This window comes from Megalobrama amblycephala, linkage group LG2 (assembly GCF_018812025.1).
Source record: "Megalobrama amblycephala isolate DHTTF-2021 linkage group LG2, ASM1881202v1, whole genome shotgun sequence".
NCBI lineage: Eukaryota > Metazoa > Chordata > Actinopteri > Cypriniformes > Xenocyprididae > Megalobrama > Megalobrama amblycephala.
Window position 1 is genome coordinate 9,547,137 of NC_063045.1, and position 23,510 is coordinate 9,570,646.

Below are 23,510 nucleotides of genomic sequence, written 5' to 3' on the forward strand. Positions count from 1 at the left end.
AATAATGATTGAAAGTAGCAGAGCTTATCTGCTTGATCAATGCACGAGTGTATAAGGTCATGTTGCATAAGCACACAAAGTATATGATATTTTCATATTTCACAGTAATATCACTGTTTGATTTAAGACATTATCTTTGTGAAACACAAGCTCAGTATTTTGTAGTAAAGTGTTTTTGTTCTGTAGAGCAGAAGTCAAACAGTTTCATGTGAGCAGCAGTGGAAAAAACCTTTCAACCACATTCTTCACACAGACACACTATTGACACCTCAAACACACACCTCAAATAAACTGACATCAAACACAAACCTCCAGCAGTAAATACATTCTCATGCACAATGTCCAACAGAACAAATAATGTCTGTTTAGATGTGAATAAATGAATAAAGCAGGGTCTCCACTCCTTTAGATACATCTATGTTTTGTACTTTTTTCATGAGATTTATACATGGTCTCTTTAATACAGACAAGGTAATACAGAGTCCATAAAGAGACAAGGTGATAGAAAAAAATATGAGATGGAAGGAAAAATATAGTTTTAAAAACAAATTATAGTTTTCTAAGTGAACACAATGTTTCTCTGGGAAACACAATAATTTTCAGAGAGAACGCAGAAGCAAATTTTCCCCCCTCCCAGCTCAATTTTTTTAACCATCACCATGTCCCTTTAGGGCCTCCTTACTTTCAGTTGAAACATGAAAGGAGGTTTCTGAAAGTGATCAAACAGTTTTGTCTTGTACTTATAAAAATATTGAAGTTTGATCATCTTCTCATGGTGAGAGGTGCATAAATCACGTGATCCTCCTCTTTCACTTTCTGTAAAAATAATTTTAAAAAAGCATAAAAGATATGATAATAATAATGTCACAGGTTCAGTCTGAAGATTGATTGAGATTTAAGCTTTTTTTCCAATAACATTAATCAGCATGAAAAAAATCTCCTTCCTATGGCCAAGCTGACATAAAGCAGCTTCAGGAAACAACATCAAACATCTTTTATATCAGTGGCTCTCGACTGGTTTTGTCATTGGTCATTTGCGCATGTTCCTTTGATTAAAACAGCGGTCAGTCACTTACAACAGTGTACTCACAGAGATTATACATCTTCCTAGAGACGCTGCATGCTTTGACAGATGACAGGTCAAATGGACATGAATTTAGGATCTAACAGCTTTATCAGAATGCTTGAAAGGTTTAAGGTTTGATGAACAACATGCATTTTAATCTAAATCTACCTGCTTTTTTCAGTTTATTTTTTTCATTTTTGTTAAAATATGCCCTATTGCTAACTAATAGTTATCTGACACAAGAACTTTAATTAAATGTATCAGAATCTATTAGTTCTTTAATAACATATTTCATTGACTAATACTGTAAGTTAATGTATTAATTACCACAATTGGTCAAAGCCATGTACTTCAACTTCCAGTTGTCTGCTTTAATTAATCATTAACTAATGATTTGCAAATGTATCATTATTTTATGAGTTTACTTGTTGAGGCACATGACTATTAAATAATTGTTAAGTAATATGTCATTATGGTTTTGACATCGACACTTAGCCATGGATTTCAATTTCTAATTATCTATAACCATGATTCCACTGTACCAGATGAACTGCTGCATCCAAAACATTGTTGTTCATGGCACAGGAATGTGTCAAGTTAAGCTTGAGGTCAAAGATTCAAAGGCGAAACACTGAGAACATGCAGCTGTAACACTGTGTCAAGACTGGACAAAGACAATAGAGCTCATTATAATCAGTGATAGTGATTCTACACTGGATGCTGCGTGACACAACACAACAAAACATCACTTCTGTTATGAAGGACAAATGGACTTGCAACGGTCTGTCACATGACTCAGTTCTAAACACAGTGTAACATCAATCTGTAGTTCAGATTCTGGTGTGCTGATATTTGTGTGCAGCCCAGCTTACCCATCCTTCAAACACATTCTCCATTATTACACTCACTGCATGTGCAACTTTCAAAACCCATTAATTACATATTATTTAACAATTAGTTAATAGTCATGTGTAGAGATCGACCGATACGAGTTTTTCTATAGCCGATGCCGATTTTTAGAGGTCAGGGTCAGCCGATGGCTGATATGTGCTGCCGATTTTTAGGGCCGATATCTTGAAGTTTTCCCCTTCATTTGCATGCTAAAATGTCACACTAATAAAAAAGTGGATGCACAACATTTCTAAACTTAACATTATTTATTGAATACTGACTTGAACCATCTCTCGAATCTTAATCTTTTTGTGCACTGCACTGTATTAAAATAAAATATTTATCCAAAGTTAACCAAACAAATCAATAAACTGACCAAGTATTAAATATATAAAACAGGTAGGCTAATAATATAAACAAAATCTGTCAATCATTTACATAATTTTTAGAGCATTTATCAAGCAGAATTTTGTTGGAACATAAATGTAAACTTAAATAAACATTTAAATAAAATAAATACAACTTTATAAATAAAAATCAATTAAAAACGTTGTCATGTTGCACAGCCTTGTATGCATGAACAGTTCTAAACTCTTACTGATTTCTGACATTCTTGACGGTTAACGTTAGACAGGTTTAATGAGGATAATTGTGCGGCATATATATAGTCATTGGTCGGAACACATCACTTTATTAGGCTGATGTCCATTTTTATTCGCATTACACAGTTGATGGAAACACACGCAGATACGCATATTCTTGAGCTGAATTTTCATTAATGCAAAGTTGGATGGAAACCCGGCTATTGTCTGCATCAAACCATGCTTCCGAACAAATGTCATAGGCTACACTTCATGCGCAGTGGCGTAGCGCAAATCCGCACGGCCCCCCCGCGAGCCGAAAGTTTCAACCAAGAAGGGGAGCCAATGGATATCACACAAGAAGCAACGTGCAAGCTTTGCGGAAGAGTTATTCAAAGTGAAAGTAAAAGTGACGGAGCTGCAGTAATGGAGCATTTTCCCTCAGAGACGAATTTCAACATAACATGCTGATAACGGTAGCCTATATAACTGTCTTAATTTATTCCATTATTTATCTTGTGGCCCGTACATATAGTGAAACAAATGAGAAGAATAGTATTAAACAGCTTGTTTTAAAGTGTTTAAAACATTTTCAAAGAGGAGCTGATAGCCTAATCTTTTATTATCCTCACAGCACGTCAGTTATGCGGTGATGCGCTGTGAAAAATAACACAGGGCTGCCCGCGGACGTGCCTGGCTTTAAATCGGGATATCGGCCGATGCCGATATATTAAAAAAAGACAAATATCGACCTCTAGTCATGTGCCTCAACAAGTAAAGCCATAGCATAATGATACATTTTCAAATCAGTTATTGATTAATTAAAGCAGACAACTGGAAGTTGAAGTACATGGCTTCAACCCATTGTGGTAATTAACACATTAATTTACACTTTTAGTTATTACAATATGTTATTAAGGAATTAATACATTATGACACATTTAATTAATAACAATGCATATACTACTTAATCTATTAATCATATAGACTCTTTATTAGTTGCTGATGTTTAGTTTAGTTAGAGTCATACATTAACACATGATTATCTGTGCATTCGTTAGAATTAATGCATATTAGTGCACCATATTGTAAAATGTTACCAATGATTCTTTTCCTCAGTGTAATTACATTAATTGAACAAATTAGTTTAAAGTTTAGAGATCCTGCAGTCTTTCAGTATTTCTCAGTTGCTAAAATGTAGTCCAGTTCAAATGACTAATTGCTTGCTTAAATGTAATCTGTGATGTGACTCTTAAATAATTGTCTTACCGATTTCTGTGCGTTTCTTTTGTGGAACACCGGTTCAGCGTAAGTGATCTCTTCTGCACGAGTCTGAACTGTTTCAACAATCAAAGCAATCGGTGCATTAAACAACAAAACTCAACTTGATCTGTTTCTTTACAACATGAAATTATTAGTGCTGAAAAAAGTTAAAACATTAATGCACACAACATTAGGCCTTTTCACACACAAATCATCCCGAACAGAGTTTGTGTTTACCACTAAGAGACATTCTTTAATTCATACATCAAACCCAGGTAGGATGTTGAACAAAAGTAGAGTCAATTTGAGTTAATTTGAGTACCAGCTGCATTTTTACACATGTAAGATTATGTTCATATAATGGAGAAAACATTTTTATTGTTAGATACTGTATTAATAATATTGTTGAATTTTTATTGTTTTTGCATTTCCTGTGTTTTGAATAAATAGGAACCATGAGAATTCATAAAAAGCAATTATGAGAATAATTCTATGACAACAATTTATAAAATGATAATTAGGCTGTCAACAGATCAAAAATATTTTAAATGAATTGTTTGTTATAATATTTCTTTGTAACACTTGCCTCCTCTTTCAATTTTTCTACATTTCCTGCAGACGCAGAACATCCCAACGGCAGCTACAATCAACAGAGATCCAGCAGAGATCAGCACTGTGTGAAACAATGGTAGGGTCTGTAATAGACAAAATGAGCCATTAACTGTGAGTGAATATCAGCACTACTGTATGTAACTTGATAGATCAGCTTAGTTAATCAATGTCAATATCTTCATACCTGCACATGTGTGACAGAGGTGAGTGATGTCCAGATGTTGAGTCTGGTTGCTGATGGGATTGTTCAGCACACAGCTGTAGGTGTTTTTATCCTGATATTCCACCTCCAGAGGTAGAGAGAGACTGATGCTGAGATCAGACACACTGATGCTGGACAATAAACTGTTTCCTTTGTACCAGGAGAGAGTCACATGACTCACATTCACAGCTGAACACACCAATGAACATGATGATGATGATGAAGATGATGAAGATGATGAACAGTCTCTTCTGATGACAGGAACAGCCAGATGAGCTGGAAATCATGAAAGAAGAGAAGTATGGTTTAATCTAAATAATCTTATTTCAGTTCAATGTGTTTAGTGTGATAACTAGTAGTGAATGTGTCTGTCATCTCAAACTATGACATGATTAAACATTTCCATATATTAAAAGCTAACAAATTACGAATGACATCTCTACTCACCATAGACAGAAACACTGAAAGTTTTTGATATCAGTTTCGCTCCACTTATCTGTAGTTGATAATCTCCAGCATGTTCAGTTCTGGTGTTTGTGATGGTCAGAGATCCAGTTTGATCGTCCAGCTTCAGTCTGTCTCTGAATCTCCCATCAGGAACATCAGATGTGGAGAAGATTCCAGCAGCTCTACTGATTTCAGCTATCAGAGAGTTTTTAGCTCCATATTTCCACAGTAAATCTTCATCTTCATGTATTTCAGTAAGATCAGTGTATAAAGTGACAGAATCTCCCTCCATCACTGACACTGAATCACCAAACACACCTGGAGAACATGAAGATATTTTGTCACTGATTAATGTCTTACAAAGCCTGAAGTTTTTAAACTTTAAAGGTGAACTAATGAACAGCAGCATAGATGTTAAACAAAATTAAAGATTAAAAAAAAATAAAAAAAAATTGATCTTCGGTGTGTTTTAAAAATTTCTGTAGAGCAAAATAAATGTGTAATGTTACATGATACAGCTTGAGAGTACAAGTTTATTATGCTGATGTTCAATACCTTTTTATTATTAAAATTTCCATGACATAGTTGATTAATAATTAGAATTGAGAATCTAAAACAACAATAGATTTACAGCAGATGAAAATAATCTAAATTTGACTAATTTAGCAGAAGCTTTTTACTCTTAAATGAAAATAAATGACACCACACAAATATATAATAACTTACCAATCAGACGGCAGCAGCACAAACAGAACAAAACAAGCATGAGAAACATTTTCAGTTGTATAAGACTATCCGTGGATAATAATCAAACTGATTCAAACATACGTAACAGAACTGTTAATCTAGCATGTGAATCCTCCCCCGACAGAGTTTGACCCTCCTATAGTTCACAAGCACAACCGCTCTGTGCGCATCTTATATGCTTTACATATGTAAAAAAGACTATATGTAAAATGAAAACTAGGTTTTTAGTAGTGGATTTTTTCTCTTTTTTTATCATTTTGATTGTCTTTGAAATTTAGTCGCTTGACTATGTTTAATATTTAAAAGTACAAGAATGTGTGAATATTGGATGCAAATATATGATGAACATGGTAGAGTGAAATGGAGTGTAACTCTAGAGAGTTTAAAATGGATGTGTATATTTATTCAGCTCTCATTTTTAGTGTATGGAAAAAGCACAAAGTTAAAACCATGTCTGATCTCAAAGTACCAGTTTACTGAGGTTCATCTTCTGAGTCAAACTGAAAGATGCTGCGGTTGGTGTTCTTCAGAAATGTGGTTTGAGCTGTTGGGTGGACAGACGTGTTTGTGAGAGAGAATGGCTATATGCATGTTTATAGGTGGAGGTAGGTTTATTGAGGAGCTTCTTCCTTTCCTGCTACTATAAACGACTTGGTACGAGCTTCTAATCTATGGAAACAATAAACCATGATGACTGTTTCACTATAAATACTTTTTCCTTGATTAGAGTTAAACTTTACTTGAATTATTATTATTTTTTTTTTATTCTTATTGGTGCAACCGACACTAGTATTTTTCACTTTAGCTTTATTAAAAATTATCCTGCTGAAATCACTGCAGGTGCTGTATACGGATCACAAGTGCCCAAAATTTGCATCTTGTTCACATATTTTTCTTTTTAAGATGGAAAATTTACAGGCTTGTGCTGCAGTTACATGGCTGTTTTGCCCTCCAGGCCTCCGCAACAGTCACGTGACTGAAAACTATAAATAGTGCGGCACTGTGTGGGCCTAGTGAGGGCTTCCTGGAGGATAAGTGAGGGTTGCCCATGCAGGGCCAATGCTAAGGGGCCAACGTTTTGCCAATGAGCAAATTCTCAGGGGCTCTGCGCTGGCAGCCATAAGTGGGCCCATAAAGAGTCAGGCTTGTTATCTTCTGTTTCCTGAAGACTCTGCATACATCCTTCTCATCTGAAGTGAAGGCTGAGAAGCAGTTGGGGGTGGGGGTGTTGATGACTATGTGGTGAGACGGTCAGAGTGGGTGTGAGACCAGGCCTTTCAAACTTGCAGAAAAATGTTTTCAGATCTTTGGCCACTGTGGTTCTCCACAGTGCTGGGGGATGGGGTCTTGTAGCCAGTGATGGTTTTCAGGCCCTTTCACACTGATGCAGGGTCAGTAGCTGAAAACTGGGTTTCCAGCTTCTTAGTGTAGCTTCTCTATGCTACACTGATCTACTTATTTAGTGCGTTTTTGGCCTGTTTGTACAAGGCTTTGTCCCGTCTCCTGTAGGAATCTTCTTTGGCCTGAGTTTTGCAGTAAACCAAGGTTTATCGTTGTTATATGTTAAATAAGTCCTGGTGGGAACTCACATGTCCTCGCAGAAATTGAGGATGTCACAATGTCAGTGAGCTCATCCAGATCAGTGGCTGCAGCCTCAAAAACACTCAGTGCAGTCGAAACATTTCACAATTTAACATGTATTTTAAAACTGTAGTTTGTAAACATTATTTTTTTTTTTTTGTTTAAAAAAAAAGAACTTGTGAAATAATGTTTAGTATTTTGAAAAACATCTATCGCGTGCTTGTTCGAGGGGGCTGCACAGACCGATTGGTGTTAGCGCAAGCTCTGCAAATTAGCACTACAGTAAAGTCACGTCACATTTATTTATATGACATCTTATTAAATATATTGCTTAAAAGCAAGCAGGTTTACAGTATCAAGCATGAAAAACAGCCTCATTTCATCAGAAACACAACTTCATTTTCTATAAAGCGGCTATCCAGTGTGTTCATGTTTTCACCCGCGGAGATCTTAACTTGACAGACTAAACCAATCAAATGAGTCAGAGAAAAGTTCGGTGTGAAAGAAGGCGGAGCCTCAGCACACACCTCCTGTTACGTTATCGCCATGGACCACTGGTAGTACGAAGGTGTTTTGCAGCTGGAGTGAACATTTCCTGAGAGTTCACATGAATTCCCCAAATTAACTTGTGAACTGACGTCACATTAGTTTGTTAAGGATACAGCCCCTGAATTGGGACACAGCTATAGTGAGCATTGATGCTCCCTGGTTTTCACAGTGCATTGTGGGACTTTTCAGTGCCCTGGAAGGATTCTGTGATTGAGACAGCCCTTAAAGTCGGCATGAAATAAAAATCGACCCTATATTTACTTTGTTAGTGCATATTACTAGTCTTATGGTTAACAATTAATCTGTTCAAGTTAATTCCATAGACTATAAAAAAATATGGACGTAGTGCCCGTGACGTCACCCATAGATTTCTGAACAGCAGTTTTGATGCATAAATGAGGCCGTGCTCATCTTAGCTGCGCGTCACCGCACGTCACTCCCGGATAACTGAAAATGGGCAAAGAGGCGGGGAGGTGGTTTGAGCTGATGTGACTGGTTGCTGAAACCACGCCCGCCTAGCTGGACGTGACCATGTTAGCAAGCAAAGGAGCTATCTATCTAGATACTATCTAAATTATTAATGAAGATAAGCTTTATCATCAGAAAGTTGTAAAGGTTTACTGTCAATCTACGGTGTTTTTTTTTTTTAAGATATAGATGCTCCAACACCAGTAATTTGTGTTGGGTGTACAAATAACATGGAAAATCAAAATGGGACTTCATACCTTTATAATAGAGATCGCGAGATGAATCCAATCTGTGGCACTTGGGTAAAATATGAATGTCCATTGCAAAACAAAAAAACTACTTTTTGTCCATTAAAGATTTATATTTTGTCCATTGTTTGCATAACATTTCTTCTGAATGATCTGCTCTCTGTCATTATTCAAGAAATAATGCAATCTGAGCAGCGTTTATGTTGTAAAACTGTATACGATCGTATACTACAAAAAAAAAAAAATTCCAGGATCAACAAACGATCCCGGACGAGCCCCCATTAATGTTACGACCCTTCCTTGGCTGTTATTTATCTATAGGGAAGAAGGGGAACATTAGGCCAGTCGAAGATCACTGCTATTTTAAAACACCGGGAAATGTGATGAGAGATGAACGGAGGCGGCAGTACGAAATACAAGTGAACTTGTAATTTATTACAAAGTATACATAAAGTAATAAAGTTGAAATTATTTACAAAGAAAGAGAAGAGGAAAAATAATAAACAATTTTACAGAACAAAACAGAAACACTAGCAAACTCACAATATTTAAGAACTGAGGAGAACAACGGAATACTAGACTGTGCCAAATGAAAGAAAACAAAAAAAAAAACAAAAAAAACTTTCTAACCCATTTATACACTAAACCTAACTAATACAAAAAAAAAACAAAGAAAGAAAAATCTTCAACGTACAAGACGTCGTATCTTTGCTACATATCCAGCAGATCATATCGTGTGTGATACTGCATGCAATGCAGTTATCCAGTTAAACTTAAAAGGAATAAAACAAGAACAGGAAATGACAGACAAAGGGGCACAGTGAAGTGTGTGAGTAACGTTTAATTATGAATGTTAGGTAAACTTCCATATGATAAACTAAAAGTAGAACATTTCAGTTGAGTTTCTGGATGTTATGATATTGGGGAACCACTAAATGAAAACATAATTTCACACATCACAATAACACCAAAAGATATGATACAACGAGTGAAAACAAAAGACATCCTATCAGGTAATAAATGTGGTCAAAATGTGCGAGTCAGTGTCCAGTATTAACATCTGTTCCAGTGGATACAGTATTTGATCATCGTTTTTTGCGGACATTTTCATACACAGCCTCCGTCTTTGATTTCTGCAAGGAAAAACAAACTCAATCAGAAACCTGCTGGTGCAACATTTTCATTTAAATTTTACTTTGAATGTTAAAATACTCCTGGAACCACAGTACACCGCTCTACTGAGTAAAATGGCAGAGATCTATCCATCAAATAATGATACAAACATCGGTGTAGACACAGCATTACTTTTCTCAGCCTAAGCTTGATAGAACAAGACGCATAATGGTTTTAAGATTTAAAAATTGTAATTTATTAAATGTATTTTAACAAATGATTGGATGTTTGGACCAGGGAGTATCTGACTGCCAGAGATGCTGGAATAGGCTCCAGCAGACCCACAGGACCAGATGTTTGGAAAAGGGTGATTGGATGAATTTGATGTCTGTATTGTCATCTGGACGAATCTATTATTTGGCATTGTTGATCTGCCGATGGATCAGTGTTTGCAGTCCCAGTGTCACCACTTATAGCTTAAACTTGGTTGCATTGCTGTCCTTTATTGATGGAAATCGGTAACTCAAATGAATGATGTCTAATTGCTTTACTGATAATAAACAAACTCGCCATGTCCACACTGTGTAAGTTAAGAGAGAAAACACATTATTGTTTACAAACAGACCCATATCTCATGTTTTAAAATGCGGGTCAAATGCCAGCTTGCCCTGTTGTTCAGGCACCCATGTAGATTTCCAAAATGGGAACAGTTTTCTGTGGTAAATAAAAGAGCGCAATTGGAGAAGAACAAGTGTTCCTCGTCACGTCTGAAGGCATGTTGTTCATATGTTTCCTCGACCACAGTAAACATCGAAGTCTATCGTTTTAACCTGCGATGGATGAAGTCATGTATGACCACAGCGTTTGTTATACTAACATGCATGACCAAAGTAAAAAAAGGGAAGGAAAACTCTTTCTTGCGCTAACGCAAAAGGTCAAAGGTGTTGGCAAAATGTTGGGTACTGATAGTTGGGAGGATGGTCACTGTGTCTACACTGGACACGACAAAGCGACTGTTGCAAATCCATTCATCCTTCATGTCAGAGGTAGCGCAGACATGTGGAGTGCATCAGAAATAGAACAAGGATTGAATACATTTCTATTTATGCTAATTAACTTCTTTAGGTCTGCACTGAGTTACAGTAAAAAGTACATACACTTAATGTTAATTAAAAATAAAAACATTTTTGATGGGCTTCCTACTGAACACTGTAGTAAAATAAAAATTTTACAGAAAATTTTTGGTCACTTTCTTTTTAAATTGTACTCAACTCTGTAAGTTTACAAATAATATCTGTAAAATTAAAAACTCAGCTGTTATTTTAAGTATAATGTCATTCATGACAAATTACAGTAAATCTTTTTTTATACAGAAAAAAACTATATTATTTATATAGTATTTTTTTCTGTTTTCTTAAATTATATAGAAACGTATGTAAAATTACAAAAATAATAGTTTGATAATAGTTTGCAAAATCACCAAAAGATGGCGCAAAAGGACAGTTGGCACCACTGCTGACAGTGTAAAAAAAAACGTAAAAAAAAACTCAAATGAAGTCAAATGACAACAAAAACCATAAAATTGAAGTAAAATATGCTAATTAAAAAAAACCTGCAAAAACTTACAGAAATTTTCATTAAATGTTTCACAGAAAAACTTATTTTGCAGGTATTTCCTAAATTATTACTATCAAACCTTCACCATAAAAAAAAAAATGTAAAAAAGGTCACATGACTGGCAGCAACAGAACAGTCACCATTGTTGATTCTTACGCTGATTCTTGATGTTTGTGAGTGTCTACATGAAGTCAAAATATTTTCTGTATGATGATTTTATAAAAATTTTCAAAACATCAAAACAGAGATTTTATGCAGTAGTATAGGGCTACAATGAACAATGTGAAAGTAATATCTCATGTTATCGAATAATTGAATCAATAATTCAAGACTCTGGGTGGTATCTGTGAATCAGGCCACTACATGCTGATTATATCATCACCTATAAGTAATCAACATCATCTGATCAGATTTTCTTTAGCATTTTTTGCTTTAGAAACACAGGTACAGAAGCCAGAAAAAAAGAGATTCAAGAGTCAAGAGCCCAACTAAAGCAAACACCGATCACCACAATAATGACTTCAAACTATATTATTGTCAATAAAAGATCAACATCAAAACCTTTGTTAATTCTCAATAAGAACTAAGAAAAACAATCAAACTTGTTTGTAATAGATGAAGATGCTGAGATCTAGAAGAGATCTAGTGTTTATGTTCTGTTGGGATTTAAAGTGTTTCTGTTGTCTGGGTTTTGTCAGAGTTACTGAAGAGTAGAGCCTGTGCTTCAGTCCAGAATGAGCCAGAAAACATTTATGTGCTGCATGTTGCAATAATAGTGTAATCACTACCTGTAAAATAAGTTAGTGTTTTTCTGTAAAACTTTCAATCAAAATTTCTGTTTTTCTCTCTCTCTCTCTTTTTTTTTTTTTTTTTTTTTTTTTTTTTTACAGTTAAGGCAATAATAATAACAGATGGGCTGCAAACTGCAATTAGTAAGCTTCAATCACACTAACTGACTACAACAACTTCTTACCTTTTTTATTGTTGTTGGTTTACTCAATGCTGGATCAGTTCTGTCTTCATCCTGTGTCTGAACTGCATTAACAATAATAGAGATGAGTTAAAAACAACAGAGCTTGTATGTATATATATATATTAAAAAATAAATATTAAAATTAAATTAATATTAATAATTGAATTTCTGACCTGTTTTTCTAAATTTCCTGTAGATGTAGAAGATCCCGACTACAGCTACAATCAACAGAGATCCAACAGCAGCAGCAGCAGAGATCAGCACTATCAGAGAGACTGAAGGAGACTGTGAACGAGTCTGTGGAGCCAGTGCTGTAACGGCTAAAGAGAGAAAGTAAAGGATGTGCAGTCTACAACAAAAGAGATCAGTTTTCCAAAAGTATTGTTAGCTAATAGAGAACACCGGTGGCAATGGTCTCCACGATCAACTTGGGCTCACAATGCTTTTGGGAAACACAGTCCAGGTCAGTAAACAATGACTATTGTACCTGCACATGTGTGACAGAGGTGAGTGATGTCCAGATGTTGAGTCTGGTTGCTGATGGGATTGTTCAGCACACAGCTGTAGGTGTTTTTATCCTGATATTCCACCTCCAGAGGTAGAGAGAGACTGATGCTGAGATTAGACACACTGATGCTGGACAATAAACTGTTTCCTTTGTACCAGGAGAGAGTCACATGACTCACATTCACAACTGAACACACCAATGAACAATTTGATGATGACAGATTTTGTGAAAAATCTCTGGTGATGTTAGGAGTGGGCAGATGAGCTGGGAAATATGAGAGAATAAACAAAACCACAATTAATTTCCAGCAAAAATCTGGATTACAATGAGACAATGGCACTGAATGGCAGTGACCCGCAAACATTAAAGTCCTCACTGTTTTAGTAATACAGCGACAAGACGTGAACAATATGAGAGTTAACATGAGTTTAATGTGAAAATCACCTAAACTAATGTAAGTGTTGTGTAATGTTCTTTTATATTAAACCAAAGCATTACATATCTGCTGTTAAAACATCCAAACAAGTAGTGCTCACTGCAGAGCAAAATGACCTCCAGCTCCACCTCTCTGGAGCTCAAGGGTGGAGCTTAGCCTGTTTATTGGGTGGAGAGATGGGGTTATGGGTAGAGTTAGGGTGTGGTTGGAGGATGCAGCTCCACCCATCATGCCCACAGTAGGTCCAGAGAGGGGAGCTGGAGGTTATGGCTCTGCAGTGTGTAGCCTCTCCATCCAAAAACTGACCTCATTGACTTCCATTATAACCCTCTAGCGGTCAAACAACAAAAAATCAAGTCAGGAATCTTGGTATGATTTTAGAGTCAGACCTGAGTTTCAGTAGTCATGTAAAAGCAATAACTAAATCAGCATATTATCATCTCAAAAATATTGCAAGAAAGAATTAGATGTTTTGTCTCCAATCAAGACTTAGAGAAACTTGTTCCTGCTTTCATCACCAGCAGGGTGGATTATTGTAACACTGGCCTTCCCAAAAACACCACCAGACAGCTGCAGCTCGTACACAACACTGCTGTCAGGAGTCTGAGCAGGACCAGAAAACATGAACACATCACACCAGACCTCAGGTCCTTCACTGGATTCCTGTTTCGTTTAGAATTGATTTTAAAGTACTGTTACTTGTTTAAAAATCACTCAATGGCCTATTGGACCTCAATATATTGCAGATATGCTCACTGAATATAAACCTAACAGATCATTCAGATCAATAGGATCACATCAGTTAGAAATACCAAGGATTCACTCTAAAAAAATGGGAGTCTGCTTTCAGCTATTATGCCACATAACCAGCTTCCAGAAGAGATCAGATGTGCTCTACAGTAGCCACATTTGCTGAATGAACACTGTGCTACGTCCGAACGGATTGCACTGTATTTTATTTATGTATCCTCTTTTTTATGCTAAACTGTTTTAATACATTTTATATAAATTTTTGTTCTCTACTTATATTGCCATTTCTATTTTTATGAACCTATTGCACAGCATTTTCTTAACTGTTTTAATGCATTTTATATCAATATAATTCTTATGTATTTGTTTCCTTTTTATGTCAAGCACTTTAAATTACCATTGTGTATGAAATATGCTCTATAAATGAACTTGCCTTGCCTATAAGTGCCTCTCAGTAAGCCTTATTCTTTCTTTATTTAAAAAAAAGGGAAATTAAAAAAAAAATCATCATTATTTTTTGTTATCATTCTTATGCCATAAATTCAGTGAATTCAGCTTAAGGATAGTTCACCCAAAAATGTGAACTAATTATGTAATTACTCACCCTCGTGTCATTCCAAACCTGTACGATTTTTGTTCATCTTCGAAACAAATGAAGATCTTTTTGATGAAATCAGAGCTTTCTGCCCCTCCACTTTGGTGCTTCAAAAGTTCATAAAGACATCATAAAACTAATCCAAAATTGAGAGGTTTAGTCCAAATTTTCTGAAGAGACTCGATCGCTTGTTATGATGAACAGATTGAATTTAAGCTTCTTTTTTTTTTCATATATAACCATTCATCAACGCAAACATCAGTTATGATAAACAGAAGCTCAAGCATGTTCTCAAGCGTGCGAGAACCAATGAGGTTTGGTTGAGCTTCTGTTTATGTGCTCTGATCAAGGTTTATATGTGAATAAAAGCCTAAATTAAATATTTTCATTATATAAAATGATCATGCATCTTCAGATAATTTGGACTAAACCATACGATTCATATGGATTAGTTAGAACTTTCCTTTTTGGGCGAACTAACTCTTTAGCTTTTGCTGAACTAATAAAACAGGAATACGTGAACATTTGGACAAATAAACTCTCTACTCACCATAGACAGAAACATTGAATGTTTTTGATGAATGTTTAGCTCCAAATATATCTAGCTTATAGAGTCCAGAGTCTGTAGTTGTGATGTTTGTGATGGTCAGAGATCCAGTTTGATTGTCCAGTTTCAGTCTGTCTCTGAATCTCCCATCAGAACCATTAGATGTGGAGGAAATGTGTTTCACTCTATTGATTTTAGCTATGATAGAGTTTTTAGCTCCATATTTCCACAGTATGTTGTCGCCTTCATGTATTTCAGTGACATCAGAGTGTAGAAGGACCGATTCTCCCTCCATCACTGACACTGAATCACCAAACACACCTGGAGAACAGAAACAGTTTTTTTTTGCAGATTTTGCGAAGGATAAAATCTGCTGCGATTTGAAAGTAAATAAATATAGTTTTTTGACAAATGAATTTGTATTGTCATTCATGATTACTGCAGAAGTATTGTATGAAATTAATATATTTAAAATCACAAAAAAATGCCTAAATTTTGAAAGCGACACATTTCTAAGCATCCACTGTTTGAGTTTCTTCATTTTAGACATTTCCATTATTCTCCATGATTTTTAAGATTTTAAAGATGCTTTTCCAGGCATGGAAATTAAAATTCAAAATTCCCTGACAACCAGAGACCTGAATCCAAGAATATCTCAAAATAAAATATTTTATTAAATAAAAAAAGTTTGATTTGAAAAGTGTAAACAGTCTAATCTAAACCTTAGCAGTAGTTTGTCAATTTCTTCTAAAACAATTATCAGATATTAAGCCATAAAAATGCTTTTAAAACTTACCAGTTGAACACCTCCAGCACAAACAGAGCAAAATAAACGTGTAAAACATTGTCTTCACACATTCAGTATCTGATCTAACAAGACATGCTGAAAACACTCAACCTGCTGCAGATCCTCCCACAACAGTTCGATCTTCCTTGTTCACAACAAACACACACACACACCCTTGATCTTTATCAACATTGCAGTAACACTTTTACCATAAGGCTCATTAGTTAAACATTAGTTAATGTATTTACTAACACAAACTAACCATGAGCAGTACATTTGTTACTGTATTTACTAATCTGTGTTAATGTTAGTTAATGAAAATACAGATGTTCCTTGTTTGTTCATGTTAATTCAGTGCATTAACTAATGTTAACAAGATTTTAATAATGTATTAGTAAATGTTGAAATTAACCCTCTACTGCACACATGTTGATGGCACATGAAAAAAAAAATATTCCACATAATTTTTTGGTTCATTTGGGAACATTTTATTGATTAAAAAAAATTTTTCCCTCCACCCTACCCCAATCCCAAAATATTTTTTCGTTGCCTCAGGGCAACGTTGTGCGACAATGGTATAGAGTCATAGAGAAAATTATCATCAAAATCAATTAAAAAAAATAAAAAATTCAAGAAATCATTAAGTAAAAAGAGAAAAACACTTGAAAGACATTGATATATTGAATTTGATACATGCATAGGTCTGTATCATGTAGTGTGCTATGCAATATAATGTACTTCATGTAATAAGATTTCACTCCGTACGAAACTTCAAAAAGCAGTTCTTCTCTGCTGTGACATAGTGGTGTATGTTACAATTTTTGCACATCACTTTGGGTGTTCCTGCACACACAGGAATCTTGCATCTTCCCTTCTTATAATACATTGTTGCCAGTGAGAGGTACCGTCTAAAACCTCCTCGAAAAGTACCTCTTATCGCACAACGTTGCCCTGAGGCAACGAAAAGAAAAACTGAATTTCTGAACATGCAAAATAAAAAAAACTTCATAAAACCTGACAAAAGGCTTCTCTACACCTTCACACACACACACACACACACACACACACACACACATATTTTTTATGTACAGTTCATGTCATTTTAAATAAGATTACTAAAGCAAATAATATTGCCTTCTTCTCACACCATGTGCTCCTGTGACCATGTGTCAGAACAGGACGTCCCACCTTTAAATGGTGCTTGATATTGACTCCAACACCTTACTGGACTGTTCTTTGGTACTTTCTCGACCTTTCTAATTGGTTGTTATCATTTAAAGAAAAATTTACTAAACATGGGGCTTAAGAAAACTTTCCGTTGCCTAAGGGCAACGCTGTGCTGTAGAGGGTTAACATTAACAAAGATTAATAAATGCTGTAGAAGTTCAGTTCTTTATTAGTTCATGTTAACTAATGTAGTTAAGTAAAGTTAACTAATGAACCTTATTGTAAAGTGTTGTTGTTTGACTATATTAATTACGTAAAAATAGAAGAGTGGAATATTGTGTGAATTTACTTGAACTATATGGTAATATAGATCTTACTGATTTTATAATTCAATTGAATTTCCACTTCTTACTGAAGTGACTATCAGCTTATCTATCGAGTCAAACTGAAACCTGCTGCGGTCTGTTTTCTTCAAAAACAATCTGCTGGATGGACAAACATCTTGTACAGGAATGCATGTGACTTTACCTCTAATAAACTAATAAAGTACTGAATCAATCCATCAAAACTGATGCATGTAAAACAGCTGGATTCTAGCCATCAAGAATCAGTGATAAACAATCTACTCTGCTCATGGTTTCTCTTCTTCTTCTCTACCTAAACACTTTCTTAATGAACAACAGGTTAAAAGGCCAGTAGGCCAGACTCAAGTTCTTAATTACACTATAATTGTTAGAGAATATAACTTTGTTTGAAAGGCAACATTACTGACTCAGGGAGTAGTTTAAAAGCAGTCTTGCTGCAGTCTGTCTTATTTGTATCTGTCAAAGCCTAATATTTAAATTCATCCTGTTATATTCCTTAAATTTTGTATCATGTCAGAGTTTCTGCAGGTGTTATGAAGGTAAATTAAAGATTTTTTAAGACCAAGTAAAGAAAATTTAAGCAGTAAACAATATGCATTGACGTCACTTTCCTGCCGGAACACGCCCCCTCAACCTATATGTATACAATATAGGTAGGTCTAAATCCAGGTAATTGCTTATATCAATGTTATACACTATATTGACAAAGGTATTGGACACCCCTCCAAATCATTGAATTCAGGTGTTCCAATCACTTCCATGGCCACAGGTGTATAAAATCAACCACCTAGTCATACAGACTGCTTCAATCATTTGTGAAAGAATGGGTCGCTCTCAGGAGCTCAGTGAATTCAAGCGTGGTACTGTGATAGGTTGCCACCTATGCAATAAGTCCATTCGTGGAATTTCCTCACTACTAAATATTCCACGGTCAACTGTTAGTGGTATCATAACAAAGTGGAAACAATTGGGAACAACAGCAACTCAGCCACGGCCACGTAAAATCACAGAGTGGGGTCAGTGCATGCTAAGGCTCACAGTGTGCAGAAGTTGCCAACTTTCTGCAGAGTCAGTAGCTACAGACCTCCAAACTTCGTGTGGCCTTCAGATTAGCTCAAGAACAGTGTGTAGAGAGCTTCATGGAATGGGTTTCCATGGCCAAGCAGCTGCATCCAAGCCTTACATCACCAATGCAATGCAAAGCGTCGGATGCAGTGGTGTAAAGCACACCGTCACTGGACTCTAGAGCAGTGGAGACGTGTTCTCTGGAGTGACGAATCACACTTCTCTGTCTGGCAATCTGATGGACGAGTCTGGGTTTGACTGTTGCCAGGAGAACGGTACTTGCATGACTGCATTGTGCCAAGTGTAAAATTTGGTGGAGGGGGATTATGGTGTGGGGTTGTTTTTCAGGGGTTGGGCTTGGCCCCTTAGTTCCAGTGAAAGTAACTCTTAATGCTTCAGCATACCAAGACATTTTGGACAATTTCATGCTCCCAACTTTATGGGAACAGTTTGGGGATGGCCCCTTCCTGTTCCAACATGACTGCGCACCAGTGCACAAAGCAAGGTCCATAAAGACATGGATGAGCGAGTTTGGTGTGGAGGAACTTGACTGGCCTGCACAGAGTCCTGACCTCAACCCGACAGAACACCTTTGGGATGAATTAGAGCGGAGACTGTGAGTCAGGCCTTCTCGCCAACATCACTGCCTGACCTCACAAATGCGCTTCTAGAAGAATGGTCAAAAATTCCCATAAACACATTCCTAAACCTTGAGGAAAGCCTTCCCAGAAGAGGTGAGCCTGTTATAGCTGCAAAGGGTGGGCCAACTCCATATTAAACCCTACGGATTAAGAATGGGATGTTATTGAAGTTCATGAGCACGTAAAGGCAGGCATCCCAAAACTTTTGGCAATATAGTGTATATCATCCAGTCCCAAAACTTACAGTTTTAGTCAGTGTTTATTTAAAAACACCCAATTATGCAGAATATAAGATGGTAAATATTTAATTGATGAGTTGTCAAAACAATATATAACAATACAATATATAGAGTAGGATTTTACCCCAAAATTCAACATATTAACAAAATGATAACTGCAAATTCACATTTCGCTGCCTGGAGTCCAGTTGTTTCTGTGAATTGCAGCAATTTGCTTTTCTTTTCTGCTTTCGGCAGTCTGTAAAAATATACCTTAGATTAGTGTGTTTAAAGTCACTCTTGCTGATGGTGACGTCACATGCATACCCTCCATATGTCAATATGTTCTCTAAATGCACATGTTTAGGGAGCAGACAACAAGATATCCATTACTTTTTAAATCAGTTTACAAAAAATAGCTGAAAGATTGAATAGCTCTGTTCCCATCCACTAGACTATATGGAATATCTTTTACTGCACCTTCTGATCACACTGTAAAAAAGGTGAAAGGTTCTGCATCAGTATTTTTGTCTTATTCTCCAGTACAAATGTCTAAAGATTCTTAAATCTAGATACATTTACTTGAGAAGCAAAATTAATGGGATAAAGTCTTGTTTTCTGTGAAATTGATCAGAATGCATTGAGTTTATGACATATTTTCTAATGCAAATATCTAAACATCCTCAAGATACATTTGCAGAAGCAAAATGAAGACATGGAACTAAAGGAAGTGATTTTCTGATTAAAACAGGAACAAATATCTGCCAGTGGGCACAGAACAATTCACTTATTTTTTTCAAACCATATTGACAGATATTTGTTCTTGTTTTAAGCTTAAACTCGCTTCATTTTGGTTTAATTTATCAGAAAACAAGGTTTCATGTCTTCATTGTGCTTCTCAAGTAAATGAATCTTGAGCATGCTTAGATATTTGCAATAAAAAAAATAATATGTTCATCACATAAAGCAATTGTGTCTCTTCAGAATATCTGGACTAAACCACTCAATTCATATGGATTAGTTTTACAATCTCAATTCTCAAAGTGGTTTTGCATAGCTGCCAATGGAGGGACAGATGACTATGAATGTAAGACTTTCTGCTCAGATTTAAGGCGTTTTTAAGACCCACAGAAACCCCGAATGTGTTTGCTGCATATTTACTGAACCCTAAATGTGTTTGTTGCATTTTATATTTACCACCTACATTTCCTGTCAGTATTGAGACTCTAACCCACAACTTTCGGTTACAAGTCTGACTTTCTAACCATTAGGCCACAAATGCCCCGTATGCGATTTCATATGCAGATTCTGAGTCTGACTCAGAAATGAATTCACCTCACAAGGCATTTTTCTGGTTTGAGGGGCTGTTTACATGACACTGTTTTCAACCTAAAACTGAAAACAATACAAAATATTATCATATTTTCATAAGAGTGCTCAGTTTGAACACTAAATTAATGTCGGTCGAGCCATTCCACCAAATGGGTAACATTTCTGTCTCCTGGACATTTCATATATAAATATGCATGAAAAGTAACTCTAAAATACATTTTATTATTAAACAATGTGTCCTGAACACTAATCTAACTGTAAATGTAAAATATATAAATTAAAAACATTAATAAAAAAACTAAAAACTAAAACACTAAAAAATAGCATTTGCTACATGTCCCCACTATCTAAACCTAAGACTTCACCATATGCTTAAAAAAATGATTAAGAAATTCATATACCAGGGGTGGCTAACGTCAACATTTTCAACAGGAAGTTGCATCATCTTGATCTTACGCAGGCCATGAGAAGACCAAAAGTAAGTCCTCTCATTTTAATTTCTGTATATTTTATGAAATTTTAACTGACTGAGAAGGTCAATCTCAATGTACTATCCTGTTACCTAAATTATTTCTCAGATGTTATTTGTTTATTTATAAACATATATTAACTTTATGTAAGTCACTAGAATTTGCTCAGTGTCCTCATGCTATTAGTGTATGCCATGTGGCCATGTCATGTGTTTGATAGTTTTTTTTTTGCTTAAAAACTCAATCCGGTTACATATATGAAAAATAACAGGAGTGAGTAGAATCCTCTGTTTTGTTGATTCAATAAATATGAGTTGATATATTACCTGTGTTATGAGTTTTACAGTTGAATTACTTAAAGGTGCCATAGAACGTCTTTTTAAAAGATGTTATATAAGTCTAAGGTGTCCCCTGAATGTGTTTGTGAAGTTTCAGCTCAAAATACTCCCCAGATTTTTTTTTATTCATTTTTATAACATTTTTTGGGGCATCATTAAATATACGCTGATTCAGGCTGCGCGGCCCCTTTAAATTCTCCTGCTCCCCGCCCATGGAGCTCGCGCTTGCCTTAAACAGCATAAACAAAGTTCACACAGCTAATATAACTCTCAAATGGATCTTTACAAAGTGTTCATCATGCAACATGTCTAATCGCGTAAGTACAGTATTTATTTGGATGTTTACATTTGATTCTGAATGAGTTTGATAGTGCTCCATGGCTAAAGCTAACATTACACACTGTTGGAGAGATTTATAAAGAATTAAGTTGTGTTTATGAATTATACAGACTGCAAGTGTTTAAAAATGAAAATAACGACAGTCTTGTCTCTGTGAATACAGTAATAAACGATGGTAACTTTAACCACATTTAACAGTACATTAGCAACATGCTAACGAAACATTTAGAAAGACAATTTACAAATATCACTAAAAATATCAAGATATCATGGATCATGTCAGTTATTATTGCTCCATCTGCCATTTTTCGCTGTTGTTCTTGCTTGCTTACCTAGTCTGATGATTCAGCTGTGCACAGATCCAGACGTTAATACTGGCTTGTCTGATGCCTTGAACATGGGCTGGCATATGCAAATATTGGGGGCGTACATATTAATGATCCCGACTGTTACGTAACAGTCAGTGTTATGTTGAGATTCGCCTGTTCTTCGCAGGTCTTTTAAACAAATGAGATTTATATAATGTAGGGCATTGCTCGACAGAACCTACCAATGACTTTATCAATGAACAACATGATTGAACAAAGCTTCATTTTGGTCCAAAAGATCCATTTCCTGACAGGAAACGCCTAGCCTTAACCGGAGTGATGACGTGACTTCTTTTAACAAAGGACTCTGTCTAAAGGACTTCTTAGCTCATCAGCAATAAACTAATCAGAACCCATCACGTGGATCTGATCACATTAAATCTATTGATTCTCTCACAAAACCCTCTTGTATTATCGGACGGAACAGGAAAAGACCCATCAACGGATTTAAAGACGAATCTGTCCTATCAATACCTCCCTTGTGTTGACCGTCCATCGTGACCCGGTCACTCGTGACTCCGGTCAAAGTTTAAACTATGCTTAAGAACTCAATCTTGAATCTCAAAAGGGACAATTGTCGATTACTTAAAGTATTAACTATATACAGAATAATACATGCCATGATGTAATTACTAACATGTCTATTCAATGTATTCAATATGTGGGTTTTCTTCAAATGCATTATTGTAATCATTGTTTTAATTAGGTCAGTCTAGTAATATGTGTGTAAGAAGTGTGCCATGTTTGAGTTCTAAATGCAGAATTTATAATTCTGTGTAATTCTGTGTGAATGAAACATTGAAATTCAGTATCAGGAAAATATTAAGAAACTTTATAAAGTTGTTAATAAAACAGGAGAATGTTCTGCAGATATCACGCGATGTAATCAATAGACAATAGACGAGGCGTGTCTAATCTCCGTAGCAACGTCTCATTGGAGGATCGCTCCCTTAAAACTATGCTGTCCGAACAAGCTAATGTCAGAAACTGGAAGTCCGAAGTCAGTCAGAAATCGGTCAGAAGCCGGTAGCCGAAACACCGCTACTTTGACCACGGCGGAAAAGTCGCATGGGTCATTGATAACTGATTGACCGGGGCTGATTTTCCATCGAACACCCGACTTCAACCACGAGCTGCGCCGCTGATCATTCGACAGCCGTCACATCCAGACTCCGCAACCCTCTGTGAAATATCTGACCAAAGTCTCCCAAGAAGAGAGCCGCTCA

General features: G+C 35.9%; 2 long non-coding RNA genes across 2 annotated transcripts; one reads left to right on the plus strand and one right to left on the minus strand.

Moving 5' to 3' along the window:
* The first annotated feature begins 4,418 nt into the window (after positions 1–4,418).
* On the plus strand, positions 4,419–12,688 carry LOC125263490. The gene is made up of 3 exons (XR_007183824.1): positions 4,419–4,489; positions 4,777–4,914; positions 12,555–12,688. It is a non-coding gene; the product is annotated as an uncharacterized LOC125263490 (long non-coding RNA).
* On the minus strand, positions 9,058–12,903 carry LOC125263489. The gene is made up of 4 exons (XR_007183823.1): positions 12,846–12,903; positions 12,532–12,678; positions 12,359–12,420; positions 9,058–9,788 (listed from the first exon to the last, which is right to left on the minus strand). It is a non-coding gene; the product is annotated as an uncharacterized LOC125263489 (long non-coding RNA).
* Between the last annotated feature and the right edge of the window lie 10,607 nt (positions 12,904–23,510).